At 36.3% G+C, this 16,118-nt stretch overlaps 1 protein-coding gene across 12 annotated transcripts in view; it reads left to right on the top strand.

Annotated features, from left to right (window-relative positions):
* SERAC1 (serine active site containing 1) overlaps window positions 1–16,118 on the top strand; it is an 89,395-nt gene that overhangs the window by 36,802 nt on the left and 36,475 nt on the right. The window lies entirely within an intron of this gene.

Below are 16,118 nucleotides of genomic sequence, written 5' to 3'. Positions count from 1 at the left end.
ATATTTTGCTTTCTTTTCTGTTGATTACCCCTTCTTAGATTTCCTGTGAGCTTATACACTGATTTTAAATTTCTTCATTTTTTTATTTGTTCTGTACCTTTTACTTTTCTGGGTAGAGATAGTACTTTTGGGGTAATTCTAATACGTAATATAGTAGATATATGTTAGTAGATAATATAACTCTATACTATCCATAGCAGTAAGGCAATTATCTATAACAGTAAGGAGAACACAGATAAGAAAATTTAAAACTAATAATCATCTGTCAAACTGTGTTGAGGCCATTGTACCCATTACCAATAGACAGTGAATTAATGAGTATTTTTTATTTGTTTTTATTTATTTATTTTTAGTTTTCAGCATTCATTTTTATAAGATTTTGAGTTCTAAATTTTCTAAATAGGCTATACATGTGCAATCCTATTAAACGTATTTCCACAATTAATGAGTATTTTTAATTGCCACCTTTGTGTCAGGCTCTGGGAGTAAGAAGAAAAGCAAAAGATAGTCTCTGTCCTTGGGGAGTTCACAGTCCAATGTGGAAGACAACATATAAACAAATTTGTACAAATAAGCTAAATACAGGATAAGTAGGAAACAATAAACAGAAGAAAAAGGCACTAGAATTAAGAGGGACTAGGAAAGGCCTGCTATAAAAGGTAGGGTTTTAGCTGGGACCTAGAGGAATTTGGAATCTAGGAGATAGGGATCAGGAAGGAAAGCATTCCAGGTATGAGGGACAGCAGAGAAAATGTCCAAAAATAAGAGATGAAGTATCTTGTCTGGGGAACAGCAAGGAAGCCAGTATCATTAGATTGAAGAGTATATGGTGGATGTACGGTGTTAGAAGACTGATAAGGGGAAGTCATGTTTTAGGAAGGTCACTTTGACAGCTGAATGGAGGATGGACTGGAGTAGGGAGAGACTTGTGGCAGTCTGACCAAAGCATGTAGAGATGAGGGCCTACCAGGGTAGTGGCAGTATCAAAGGAGAGAAGAGGGTCTATTCAAGAGACATTAAAAAAGTGAAATGAGCAGGTCTAGGCAACAGATTGGAGGTGGGGAGAGATGGGGCAAGAAATAGTGAGGAATCCAGGATGACACTTGGGTTTCAGGCCTGGAGTGTGGGAAGACAGTGGTGTCTAGATAGTAATAAGGAAGTTTGGAAGTGGGGTGAGTTTAGGGGGAAAGATAATTAATTGTTTCAGATATATAGAGTTTAAGATGTCTCCAGTTCAAGATGTCTAAAAGGCAGCTGGAGATTTGAGACTAGAGTTCAGCAAAGGGTTTAGGAAGGGTGAGTAGATTTGAAAATAATCAGTGTAGAGATAATAATTAAATCCATGGGAACTGATAAGATCATTAAGTGAAATAGTACAGAGGGAGAAGAGAAGAGGGGCCAGGACAGAGCCTTGTGGGATAGTCACAGTTAGTGGGTATGACCTGGAAAAAGATCCAGTAAAGGACCATGTAGTAGACAAATCTTCACTGCTTTTCAACTCAGATGGATGTTACCATTTCAAGCTGATCTCTTTTGTTTTTTGTTTGTTTGTTTTTTAAGAGGGTTTTAATCTTCTGTAGCTACTATACTTCCCACCTGGATTGGAATGAAGTTCCCAGATCTTGGTGCAGTTAGTTTGTGACTGTGAGAAATGGGTTTATGACCCTGACTCAGTTGGATATTAAAGATGGGGTGTCAGGGAAAAGGGAACAGCTTGAGATAAAGTACTGTCATCCTTAATGAAGATAGTTGATAATCAGGAAATGAGTATAATTTTTTTCCCAAGGTTATTATCCTTTTCTGTGTGAAGTTAAAAAAAATAATCTAGGACAATTTGCCTAAATAGGAGCCTCTTTCAGGCTAAAAAGTTAAATCAAAAACATTTTTTCTATGTTTATTTCTCCCTTATTTTCTATCCACTTTAAGTCATTTGCAAGATTAATAGTAACCAAAGGGAAAAGAATAAATTATTTCAATTGGAAGGCTGGAAATACAAAGGTTTAAGACCATAAAACAGCAGTTAAAAAAAAAAAGTGAATTTCACTAATATTTAGTCTAGCTCTTGTTGAGATGATGGAGATATCTCAGCATTGATAATTAAAAATACTGAAGCTGAAGACAAGCCAATTAAATTATACTTTAATAATTCATTGGATTCATGATCTTATAGTTTACTACTTCCATTGGTGGAGATTGCTATGCATTTGCTTTTTCTCATCTTATGCATTTCTTGTCCATGTCCTTCCTACAATCAAAGAAAAAATATTAATTCTGTCCTCTGCACTTTAGGACACAGATCTTCCAGAAATAATTTTATGTAATTTACTAAATTTAAGGTAATATTTAAGCCATTTGTGACTTAGAGAGATGTCCAAACTAGCATAATTCTCCCATGCCCTATAACATGTTTCTCAACTGGGCAAGTCACTTAAAACTTGGTTTGCCTCAGTTTCTTTATCTGTAAAATGGAATAATAATAGCACCTATTTCACAAGGTTTATCATAAGAATAAGATATTTGTAAAGCACTTTACAAACCTTAAAGCTCTACTATATAAAGGCTAGCTAGTTATTATCAATATTGTCGTCGTCACCATCACCACCCAAAGATGAATTTAAGGTACATTTATAAGAATCCTTAATAATGAAGAGATGATAATATATTAAATTGCATTTTGGGGTTAATATACCAAAACAAGAGTTACTGTGAATTTACCCCCTAGACCACTCCCTTCAGTTGTTCTTCTGGAATACTGGAAAGGACTTCGTCCCTCCTGTCAATAATTTAATCTTTTCACTTTGGAGGAGGGTGAGTCAACCTCTTCAAGGAACTGTGTCTATTAAAAAAGTTCTGAGAGACATAATTTCTGGGTAATTTAATCATTTTACTAATAAAGCCAGCACGTTTATTAATAGAATGATGGTTGTTTGACTGTCTGTCTTAGATAAAAGACCCCTAATGGCAGTGGGCTCATGGGTGTTCTTACTTGAAAGAGTAAGCAATCAACCCTGATTAGCTAATAATTAATGAGAAAATGAATATTACAGTGAAAGAGTAGGCTGTATTACAGTGAGGGTCTTGGTATATGTGTCTTGGATCATCCAGATCTTGATCAAAGAGACATCAATTTCCATATCACCTGTCTGACAAAAATGACAATCCACCTTTTCCCAGACCTGTCTGAGCAAGCACAAATGAGCAGGAACACACTCATTAGCCCAAACTTAAAATTTCTTTTACTATCTTTAACTCTCATCTATTCTGGCTAGATATGTCTTTTAGAAAGATTTAACACACTAATTGATTTCTAGATGAAGAAGTAGAAAAGGGGAAAAGTCTTGGTCCTAATATAATAATTAGTTCTTAAATACAAGGGAGAAATAATAATTTCTCACAGGATAAACTAAAATGAGATAGCTGTTAGATTGGTAAGTAGCCTGTTCACTTTTGGGGTAGGTAACTAGACTAGAATCGTTTGGTTATCACCTTTAATCCATTTCCTTAAGAAAGACCTAACCTTTTATTCTTTTTTTTAAATTTAATTTTATTATTATTTTTTAATGTTTTACAATCACTGTCATAAAATTAAGATTTTATCCCCCCCACACCTACCCCCCACTACCCCTATCCCTCCCCACGGCAGCATACAATTCTGTATAGGTTCTACATATACTTTCCTATTGAGTACATTTTCACTATAGTCATGCTATGTAGTCGAACTAAAATAAATGGAAGAAATCATATAACAAATCAAAACATGATACACAAAAGCACACACACACACAAACATGATCTGCTACATTCTGCGAATGACTTCCATATTTCTTTCTCTGAGTGTGGAAGGCGTTTTGCCTTAGAAAACCACCACTGGGATTTTTTTTTTTTAAGAAGTTCTTGCGTTATTATGAAATTCCAAGTCTACCAGAAAAAACTCTCGCACACTGTGGTTGTTGCTGTGCACAAAGTTCTCCTGGTTATGCTCCTTTCACTCAGCATAAGTCCTTCCAGGCCTCTCTGAAGTCTTCTTGTTCATCATTTCTTATGGCACAATAGTACTCCATTACATTCATATACCATAATTTATTCAGCCATTCCCCAATTGATGGACATCCCCTTGACTTCCAGTTTTTGGCAACTACAAAGAGTGCTGCTATAAATATATTTGTACATGTGGGACCCTTTCCCATTTTTATGATCTCTTGGGGATACAGTCCTAGTAGCGATATTGCTGGGTCAAAGGGTATGCACATTTTTGTAGCCCTTTGGGCATAGTTCCAAATTGTTCTCCAGAATGGTTGGATGAGCTCACAGCTCCACCAACAATGAATTAGTGTTCCAACTCTCCCACATCCTCTCCAGCATTTATCATTTTTCTTGTTCTGTCATGTTTGCCAATCTTATAGGTGTGATGTGGTACCTCAGAGTTGTTTTGATTTGCATCTCTCTAATCAAAAGTGATTTGGAGCATTTTTTCATATGATTATAGATATCTTTAATTTCTTCCTCTGAAAATTGCCTGTTCATATCCTTTGACCATTTATCAATTGGGGAATGACTTGTATGATTATACATTTGAGTCAGTTCTCTATATATTCTAGAAATGAGGCCTTTATCCCCAAGCTTAGCTGTAAAAATTCTTTCCCAATTTACTACATCCCTCCAAATTTTGGTTGCATTGGATTTGGTTGTGCAGAAACTTCTCAGTTTAATGTAATCAAAATTATCCATCTTGCATTTCATAATGCTTTCTATCTCTTCTTTAGTAAAAAATTTTCCCTTCTCCATAAATCTGATAAATACACTATTCCTTGCTTCTCCAGTTTATTCATGTTATCAATCTTTATACCTAAATCATGTACCCACTTGGACTTTATTTTTGTGTATGGTGTCAGGCATGGGTCTGTGCCGAATTTCTGCCACACTGTTATCCAGTTTTCCCAGCAATTTTTGTCAAACAGTGAGTTCTTATCCCAGAAGCTGCGGTGCTTGGGTTTATCATACAGGAGGTTGCTATATTCCTTGCCTACTGCGTCTTGAGTGCCAAGTCTATTCCACTTGTCTACCTCTCTGTTTCTTAGCCAATACCAAGTGGTTTTGATAATTGATGCTTTATAGTACAATTTGAGGTCTCGTAGCGCTAGGCCACCTTCCCAAGCATTTCTTTTCATTAGTTCCTTTGATATTCTGGACCTTTTGTTCTTTCAAATGAATTTTGATATTATTTTATCCAGCTCTAGAAAATAATTATCTGATAGTTTAATTGATATGGCACTAAATAAGTAAATTAATTTAGGTAGAATTATCATTTTTATTATATTAGCACGGCCTACCCATGAGCAACTGATGTTTTTCCACTTATTTAAATCTGACTTTATTTGTGCAAAAAGTGTCTTGTAATTGTGTTTGTATAATCCCTGAGTTTGTTTTGGTAGGTAAACTCCTAAGTATTTTATAGTGTCTACCCTAGCTTTAAATGGGATTTCTCTTTCTATCTCTTGCTGTTGGACTTTGTTGCTAATATATAGGAATGCGGAAGATTTGTGTGGGTTTATTTTGTAACCTGCAACTTTGCCAAAGTTGTTTATTATTTCAAGTAGTTTTTGAGACATATATATTGATGAACTGACTTATCCATTTGAATGTCATAGTCTACATAATATGCTTTCTTTATCTATTTGGTTTTTCTTATGTGGATTGATTGTTAGGTTGATCTCTTCTGAGTGATCATGGATCTCATTGAAGAATGAGTCACTATGTACTCAGGGGCTTGATTCAATCGGAACAATATTAATCTTGAGTACCTCATTATTTATCATAGATTCTTCTTTCATTTAGACACAGTGCAGCACATTAAAAAAAATAGACATTAATTCATTTTTAAAAATTTTGAGTTCCAAATTCTCTACCTGTCTCTAGTCCCTGTGTACCCATTAAGAAGAGAGGGAAATGATATTGATTATACATGTGAAGTCATGCAAAGCATATTTTCATATTAGTCTTGTTGCCAAAAAAAAAATGAAGAATAAGTAAGTTAAGAAAGTATGCTTCAGTCTGCACTCAGAGTTCATCAGTTCTCTCACTGGATATGTATAGCATTTTTCAACATGAATGAAATTTGGCATTGTCTTGGATCATTTTGTTGATTAAAGTAGCTTAGCTTTTCACAGTTGAGCATCATTACAGTATTGCTGTTTCTGTGTACAACATTTTCCTAGTCTGTTCATCTCATTTTGTATCAGTTCACATTGTATCAGTTCACATTTTTTTGAAACCATCTTTTTCATCTTTTCTGACAGTAAAATAGTATTCCATTGCAATCATGTACCGCAGCTTGTTCAGCCATTCCTCAGTTAATGAGTACACCTCACCCCCCTCACCCCCAGTTTCCAATTCTTTTTTTTTTTTTTTTATTTTTAATTTTTTTTTATTATTTTATTTTTATTTTTATTTTTTTTATTTTTTTTATTTTTTTAATGTTTAACAATCACTGCCATACAATTGCGATTTTATCCCTCCCCACCCACCCCCCACTACCTCCCTCCCTCCCCACGACTGCATACAATTCTGTATAGATTCTACATATACTTTCCTATTGAGTATATTTTCACTATAGTCATGCTATGTAGTCAGACTAAGATAAATGAAAGAATCCGTATAACAAATCAGAACATGATACACAAACAGATACACATACACAAACATGATCTGCTACATTATGTGAGTGACTTCCATATTTCTCTCTCTGAGTGTGGAAGGCATTTTGCCTTGAGGTCCACCATTGGGATTTTTTTTTTTTTCAGAAGTTCTTGTGTTATTACAAAAATCTAAGTCTACCAGAAAAAGCTCTCACACACTGTGGTTGTTGCTGTGCATAGAGTTCTCCTGGTTCTGCTCCTTTCACTCAGCATCAGGTCATATAAGTCCTTCCAGGCCTCTCTGAAGTCTTCTTGTTCATCATTTCTTATGGCACAATAGTACTCCATTACATTCATATACCATACTTTATTCAGCCATTCCCCAATTGATGGACATCCCCTTGACTTCCAGTTTTTGGCAACTACATAGAGTGCTGCTATAAATATTTTTGTACATGTGGGACCCTTTCCCATTTTTATGATCTCTTGGGGATATAGTCCTAGTAGCGATATTGCTGGGTCAAAGGGTATGCACATTTTTGTAGCCCTTTGGGCATAGTTCCAAATTGCTCTCCAGAATGGTTGGATGCGCTCACAGCTCCACCAACAATGAATTAGTGTTCCAACTCTCCCACATCCTCTCCAGCATTTATCATTTTCTTGTTCTGTCATGTTTGCCAATCTTATAGGTGTGATGTGGTACCTCAGAGTTGTTTTGATTTGCATCTCTCTAACCAATAGTGATTTAGAGCATTTTTTCATATGATTATAGATAGCTTTAATTTCTTCCTCTGAAAATTGCCTGTTCATATCCTTTGACCATTTATCAATTGGGGAATGACTTGTATGATTATACATTTGGGTCAGTTCTCTATATATTCTAGAAATGAGGCCTTTATCCCCGAGCTTAGCTGTGAAAATTTTTTCCCAATTTACTACATCCCTCCGGATTTTGGTTGCATTGGGTTTGGTTGTGCAAAAACTTCTCAGTTTAATGTACTCAAAGTTATCCATTTTGCATTTCATAATGCATTCTATCTCTCCTTTAGTAAAGAATTCTTCCCTTCTCCATAGATCTGATAAATACACTATTCCTTGCTTCTCCAGTTTATTCATGGTATCAATCTTTATACCTAAATCATGTACCCATTTGGACTTTATTCTTGTGTACGGTGTCAGGTATGGGTCTATGCCTAATTTCCGCCACACTGTTATCCAGTTTTCCCAGCAATTTTTGTCAAACAATGAGTTCTTATCCCAGAAGCTGGGGTCCTTGGGTTTATCAAACAGAAGGTTGCTATATTCCTTGCCTACTGCATCTTCAGTGCCAAGTCTATTCCACTTGTCTACCTCTCTGTTTCTTAGCCAATACCAAGTGGTTTTGATAATTGCTGCTTTATAGTACAGTTTAAGGTCTGGTAGCGCTAGGCCACCTTCCCAAGCATTTCTTTTCATTAGTCCCTTTGATATTCTGGACCTTTTGTTTTTCCAAATGAATTTTGATATTATTTTATCCAGCTCTAGAAAGTAATTGTCTGATAGTTTAATTGGTATGGCACTAAATAAGTATATTAATTTGGGTAGAATTGTCATTTTTATTATATTAGCACGGCCTACCCATGAGCAACTAATGTTTTTCCACTTACTTAAATCTGACTTTATTTGTGCAAAAAGTGTCTTGTAATTGTGTTCATATAGTCCCTGGGTTTGTTTTGGCAGGTAGACTCCTAAGTATTTTATACTGTCTACCCTAACTTTAAATGGGATTTCTCTTTCTATCTCTTGCTGTTGAACTTTGTTGCTAATATATAGGAATGCAGAGGATTTGTGTGGGTTTATTTTGTACCCTGCAACTTTGCCAAAGTTGTTTATTAATTCAAGTAATTTTTTACTTGAATCTCTGGGATTCTCTAGGTAAATCATCATATCATCTGCAAAGAGTGATAACTTAGTTTCTTCTTTGGCTATTCTAATTCCTTGAATATCTTTATCTTGTCTAATTGCTACAGCTAACATTTCTAGTACCATATTGAATAATAGTGGTGATAATGGACAACCTTGTTTCACCCCTGATCTTATTGGGAATGCATCTAGCTTGTCCCCATTGCATATAATGCTTGCTGAAGGTTTTAGATAGATACTGCTTATTATTTTATGGAAAGTTCCCTTTATTCCTACGTTCTCCAATGTTTTTAGTAGGAATGGATGTTGTATTTTGTCAAAAGCTTTTTCTGCATCTATTGAGATAATCATGTGGTTTTTGTTAGCTTTGTTGTTGATGTGATCGATAATGCTAATAGTTTTCCTAATATTGAACCAGCCCTGTAGTCCTGGTATGAATCCTACCTGATCATAATGTATTAATCTCGTGATAAGATGCTGTATTCGTTTTGCTAAAATCTTATTTAAAATTTTTGCATCTATATTCATTAGGGAAATTGGTCTATAATTTTCTTTCTCTGTTTTGTCTCTTCCTGGTTTGGGTATCAAAACCATATTTGTATCATAGAAAGAATTTGGGAGGACTCCTTCTTCCCCAATTTTCAAGAATAGTGTATGTAGTATTGGAATTAACTGTTCTTTAAATGTTTGATAGAATTCACTTGTGAATCCATCTGGCCCTGGAGATTTTTTCCTAGGGAGTTCATTGATGGCTTGTTCAATTTCTTTTTCTGAGATGGGGTTGTTTAAGTATTCAACTTCCTCTTCTGTTAATCTGGGCAATTTGTATTTTTTAAAATATTCATCCATCTCGTTTAGATTGTCGAATTTGTGGGCATAAAGTTGGGCAAAGTAGTTTCTAATTATTGTTTTAATTTCCTCCTCATTGGAGGTGAGTTCACCCCTTTCATTTTTAATGTTAGTAATTTGGTTTTCTTCTTTCTTTTTTTTGATCAGATTAACCAAAGGTTTATCAATTTTATTAGTTTTTTCATAAAACCAACTATTGGTTTTATTTATTAATTCAATAGTTTTCTTTATTTCAATTTTATTAATCTCTCCTTTGGTTTTCAGTATTTCTAATTTGGTATTTACTTGGGGATTTTCAATTTGTTCTTTTTCTAGCTTTTTCAACTGCAAGCCTAAGTCATTGATCTCCTCTTTCTCTATTTTATTTATGTAAGCATTCAGAGATATAAAACTTCCCCTAATAACTGCTTTTGCAGTGTCCCGTAAGTTTTGGTACGTTGTCTCACTATTGTCATTCTCTTGAATGAAGTTGTTGATTGTTTCTATGATTTCTTCTTTAACCCAATCCTTCTTTAGAATTAGATTATTTAGTTTCCAATTGATTTTTGGTTTCTCTTTCCATGGCCTTTTATTACATGTAATTTTTAATGCATTGTGATCTGAAAAGGATGCATTGATTATCTCTACCTTTCTGCACTGGATTGTGAGATTTTTATGTCCTAGTACATGGTCAATTTTTGTAAATGTTCCATGTACCGCTGAGAAAAAGGTATATTCCTTTCTATTCCCATTTAATTTTCTCCAAAGATCTATCATATCTACCTTATCCAGAGTTTTATTTACCTCCTTAACCTCTTTCTTGTTTATTTTGAGGTTGGATTTATCGAGTTCAGAGAGGGGGAGGTTGAGGTCCCCCACTAGTATAGTTTTGCTATCAATTTCTTCCTTCAACTCCCCCAACCTCTCCTCTAAGAATCTGGATGCTATACCACTTGGAGCATACATGTTTAGTAATGATATTGCTTCATTGTCTATGGTGCCTTTTAGCAGGATATAGTTTCCATCCTTATCCCTTTTGATTAGATCTATTTCTGCTTTCGCTTTGTCTGAGATTAGGATTGCTACTCCTGCCTTTCTTACATGAGCTGAAGCACAATATATTCTGCTCCATCCTTTGACCTTTATCCTATGTGTATCCCCCCGTTTCAAATGTGTTTCTTGTAAGCAGCATATTGTTGGATTATGGCTTTTAATCCATTCTGCTATCCGTCTCCGTTTTATGGGAGAGTTCATCCCATTCACATTCACTGTTATGATTACAATCTGTGTATTTCCCTCCACCCTCTTTCCCACCATTTGTGCTTTTAACTCTCCCGTCTCCCTTCCCCTCCTCAATAGTATTCACTTTTCTCCCCCTCCTCCTGCAGCCTTCCCCTCCTTCTTTTAGCCCCCCTCCCTTTTAGTCCCCTTTACTCTTATTGCTTCTTTCCTCCCTTTTAGCCACCCTCCCCTTTCTTCCCCCTTCCCCTCCTACCACCTATAGAGCTAGTTAGGCTTATCTACTTAAGATTATTGTTCCTTCCTTTGAACAAATCAGATGAGAGTACCTCTCAAACAATGCTCATCTCCCTCCCCTCCTTCCCTCTACTATAGTTTTGTACTTCTTCCTGTGATATAATTTGCCATTTTCTGCTTCCCCCTTTCCACACCTCCTATTACATTCCCTTCTCATACTTAAATCATATTTTTGCCATGACATCATTTACTTTATGCCCGTTCCCTCTACATATATCCCTTTTATCATAATAGCTGCACAGTTCTCAAGATTAACAGGTATCATCTTCCCTTACAGGGAGGTAAACAGATTGCCCTAATTGAGTTGCAAGTTTTTGTTTTTGTTTTTTCCCCTCTGTTTACCTTTTTATGATTCTCTGGAGACCTGCATTTGAAGATCAAATTGTCTATTGAGTTCTGGTGTTTTGGTCAGGAAGCTCTGGAAATCCCTTATTTCGTTGAATGACTTTCTCCTTGCCTGAAATGTTATGCTGAACTTTGCTGGGTAGTTGATCCTCGGTTGGAGTCCCAACTCCTTTGCCTTACGGAATATTGGGTTCCAATTCTTTCGATCTTTTAATGTAGAAGCTGCAAGGTCCTGTGTGATCCTGACTGTGTGACCTTGATATTTAAATTGTTTCTTTCTGGCTGCTTGTAGTATTTTCTCCTTCACTTGATAGCTCTGGAATTTGGCAACTATATTTCTTGGGGTTTTGAGTTTGGGATCCCTTTCCGGTGGGGAACGGTGGATTCTTTCGATGACTATTTTGCCCTCTGAGTCTAGTACTTCTGGGCAGTTTTCCTTGATGATTTCCTGGAAGATATTGTCCAGACTCTTTTCTTCATCATGGGTTTCTGGCAGGCCAATAATTCTTAGATTTTCTCTCCTGGATCTATTTTCCAGGTCAGTTGTTTTTCCAATTAAATATTTTAGATTTTCTTCTATCTTTTCGTTCTTTAGATTTTGTTTGACTGATTCTTGTTGCCTCATTGAGTCATTACTTTCTACTTGCCCAATTCTAATCTTGATCGTATTGTTTTCTTCAGTTAGCTTTCGCATCTCCTTTTCCATCTGGCCAATTTTTCCCTTTAAGGAGCTATTTTCTCCATTTAATTTTTGTACTTCTTTTTCCATTCGACCAATTTTCCCAGTTAGGTTTTGGGTTTCCTTTTCCATCTGATCAATTTTCCCTATTAGGTTTTGAGTTTCCTTTTCCGTTTGATTAACTCTTCCTTTTAGGGAATTATTCTCTCCAGTTAATTTTTGAACTTCCTTTTCCATTTCTTCAATTTTCTTTTTCAGATTGATGTTCTCATCAGTGAATTCTTTTTTTATGGTTTTAAAATCATTGGCCAGTTTTTCTTTTATATCCTTCTTCAGACGTTCCAGGTAATCTAGTTGTGCTTGCGAGAAATTCATAGTCCCATCTGAGGTTTCAGATGGAAGTACAGTCTCAGCTCTGACCTCTTTGGTGTTTGTGTTTTGGTCCTTATCCCCATAGAAAGATTCTATGGTTTTTTCACTTTTCGTCTGCTTTTTCCGATTCATGATGTTGGCTGAGTGTTGTAGCTTTTGGTTCTTTCAGTCAGAAGATACAGATCTTTTAAGTTGAGTTGATGTTTGTCTAGGCTAAAAGCAGGCTTTTTTTTGTTTGTTTGTTTCCCAGATCAACCCTGGGTTTAGCTTGATAGGTGTGTGGGAGGTGTGGTCTGGTCTCAGGATATCTCCTCAGCTGGCCTGAGGCAAAGGCAAGGTCCGGGGATGCTGATCCCAGCTTCCCTATTGTCTTCCCTTTCCCCTGGAGGGCTGGGGCACGCCTAGAGGCTAATGCGTGTTCCCGCCCCTCCTGGGGCTCGTCTCCCGGGCTGAGGCTTGCTTGGGTCTCAGTGCGAATTTTTCTCTGCCCTGGGTCGTCTGTCCCTCCAGATAGCCTCCACCACGGTAGGAAGAATCCCCCTTTGCCACCTCTCCAGCCTCTGGTGTTATGAGACCACCCGCCCCCTTCTGCTGTTCCTGCTGATCCAGGATTAATCTGGGGAAGAATTTTATGGTTCCCTCAGGGTCATCAGGGGGGAGGAGAGAGCACTTACTGATCACTCTGCCATCCCAGTTCCTGGAAGTTCAAGTAGTGACCCACCGAAGTCCGTCTTCAGGCTGAAGATTTCAAGGACTGCTGCGCTGATGTCTGGCACTCAGCGGCTCTCACCGGCTCGGCCTGGCTTATCTCCTGCTCCGCTGGTCTTGCCCGCCACTCTCGGGCTCCTCTGGTCCCCTCCGCCCTGCCGTGCCGACCGCGCTGCGCTGTGCGCCGGGGTCTTACCCCCGCGGAACAGATCCCTCCCGTGGACCTTCCAGTCCAGCCTGGGCTCCGAATCTGTCAAAGTCCGTCTCCCACTGGATTCTACACCTCCAAAGTCTGGTCAGACTCTCCCCCCAGATATAATCAGAGGAGTTTTTCCAGGAGCTTAGGTGAGTCGTTGCTTTCACTCCGCCATCTTGGCTCCGCCCCCCCCAGTTTCCAATTCTTTATTTTTTTATGGAACTAGTCTTTAATTATTTGTTGGTTCTTGACAATGGAAACTTTCTTTTTTAAGGGTTTATAATTAATTAATTAATTAATTTTTAGTTTTCAATACACTTCCATAAGATTTTGAGTTTAAAATTATCTCCTCTTCCCTCCTCCCCAAGACAGTGTACAGTCTGATATAGGCTCTACTCATACATTCATATGTTTATATTTTCACATTAGTCATGATGTAAAGATGAATTACAACTAATAGGAGGAACCATGAGAAAGAAGAAACTAAACAAAACAAGAAAAAAGAGGAGAGCAAATAGTATGCTTCCACCTGCATTAAGACCCCAAAGTTCTTTCTCTGGATGTGGAGAGCATTCTCCATTATGAGTCTTTTGGAGTTGTTTTAAGTCTTTGCATTGCTGAGAAGAGCTAAGTCTATCAGTCAGTCATAGCACAATGTAGATGTTACCGTGCACAATGTTCCCCTGGTTCTGCTCATTTCACTTAGCCTCGGTTCATATAAATCTTTCCAGTTTTTTTGAAGTCTGCCTGCTCATCATTTCTTATAGGACAATAGTATTCCATTATATTCATATACCACAACTTGCTCAGTCATTCCCCAGTTGATGGCCATCCTCTCAAATTTCCAGTTCTTTTGCCACCACAAAAAGAGCTGCTATAAATATTTTTGTACATGTGCTTCCTTTACCCATTTTTATGATCTCTTTGGTATACAGACCTAGAAGTGGTTTTGCAGGGTCAAAGGGTATTCATAATTTGACAGCTCTTTGGGCATTTTTCCAAATTGCTTTCCAGAATGGTTGTATCAGTTCACAACTCCACCAGCAATGCATTATTATTCCAATTTTTCCCACATTTTCTCCAACATTTATCATTTTACTATTTTGTCATGTTAGCCAATCTGATAGGTGTGATGTGGTACCTCAAAATTGTTTTGATTTGCATTTCTTTAATCAGTAGTGATTTAGAACATTTTTTTATATGACTATAGATAGCTTTAATTTCTTCCTCTGAAAATTACCTGTTCATATCCTTTGACTATTTATCAGTTGGGGAATGACTTGTATTCTTACAAATTTGACTCAGTTCTCTATTTTAGAAATAAGCCTTTATCAGAGACACTAGCTATAAAGTTTTCCCCCCAAATTTCTGCATCTATTTTAATCTTGGTTGCATTGACTTTGTATGTACAAAACCCTTTCAGTGTAATGTGATCAAAATCATCCATTTTGCATTTCACGATGTTCTCTGTCTTTTGTTTAGTCACAAATTCTTCCCTTCTCCATAGATCTGACAGGTAAACTATTCCTTGCTCTCCTAGTTTGCTTATAATATCAGTCTTTATATCTAAATCATATACCCATTTTGACTTTATCTTGGTTTAGGGTATAAGATGTTAGTCTGTGCCTAGTTTTTGCCATATTGTTTTCCAGTTTTCCCAGCAGTTTTTCTTAAATAGTGATTTCTTAAGCCAGAAGCTGGAGTCTTTGAATTTATCAAATAGTAGATTACTATAAGTCATTGACTATTGTGTTTTCTGTACCTAATGTGTTCCACTGATCCACCACCCTATTTCTCAGCCAGTACCAAGTAGTTTTGATGATTGCTGTTTTATAATACATTTTAAGATCTAGTACAGCTAGGGTACCTTCCCTTTAATTTTTCATTAATTTCCTTGATATTCTGGACCTTTTGTTCTTCCAGATGAATTTTATTAATGTTTTTTCTAGCTCTGTAAAATAATTTTTTGATAATTTGATTTGTATGGCACTGAATAAGTAATTTAATTTAGGTAGAATTGTCACTTTTATTATATTAGCCCAGCCTACCCATGAGCATCTGATATTTTTTCAGTTATTTGGATCTGACTTTATTTGTGTGAAAAGTGTTTTGTAATTGTGTTCATATAGTTCCTGGGTTTGTTTTGGCAGGTAGGTTTCCAAATATTTTAGACCATCTACAGTAACTTTAAATGGAATTTCTCTTTCTGTCTTTTGCTGTTAGTCTGTTAGTAATATATAGAAATGCTAATGATTTCATTTATATCCCGAAACTTTGCTAAATTAGTTTATTATTTCAAGTAATTTTTTACTTGATTTTCTAGGATTTTCTTAATACCATCATATCATCTACAAAAAGTGATAATTTTGTTTCTTCAATTTCTTTTTCTTCTCTTATTGCTAAAGCTAACATTTCTAGTACTATGTTGAATAACAATGGTGATAATGCACATCTGTGTTTTACCCCCAATCTTATTGGAAATGCTTCTAGTTTATCCTCATTTCAAAAAATGTTTGCTGATGGTTTTAGACAGTTGCTACCTGTCATTTTAAGGAAGACTCTATTCCTATGATCTCTAGTATTTTTGATAGGAATGGCTTTTGTATTTTGTCAAATGTTTTTTCTCCATCTATTGCAATAATCATGTGATTTCCATTAGTTTTGTTGTTGATATGGTCAATTATGCTGATAGTTTTCCTAATATTGAACCAGTCTTGCATTTTTGGTATAAATCCTACTTGGTTATAGTGTGTTATCCTTGTTGCTGTAATCTCTCTGCTAATATTTTATTTGAATTTTTTGCATCTATATTCATGAGGGAAATTGGTCTGTAATTTTCTTTCTCTGTTTTGGCTCTTCCTGGTTTAGGTATCAGCACCATATTTGTATCATAAAATGTATTTGGTAGGACTCTTTT

The sequence above is a fragment of the Notamacropus eugenii genome, chromosome 2 (assembly GCF_028372415.1).
Source record: "Notamacropus eugenii isolate mMacEug1 chromosome 2, mMacEug1.pri_v2, whole genome shotgun sequence".
NCBI lineage: Eukaryota > Metazoa > Chordata > Mammalia > Diprotodontia > Macropodidae > Notamacropus > Notamacropus eugenii.
Note: the sequence above shows the minus strand (reverse complement) of the source record. Positions and strands in the feature narration are given on the sequence as shown.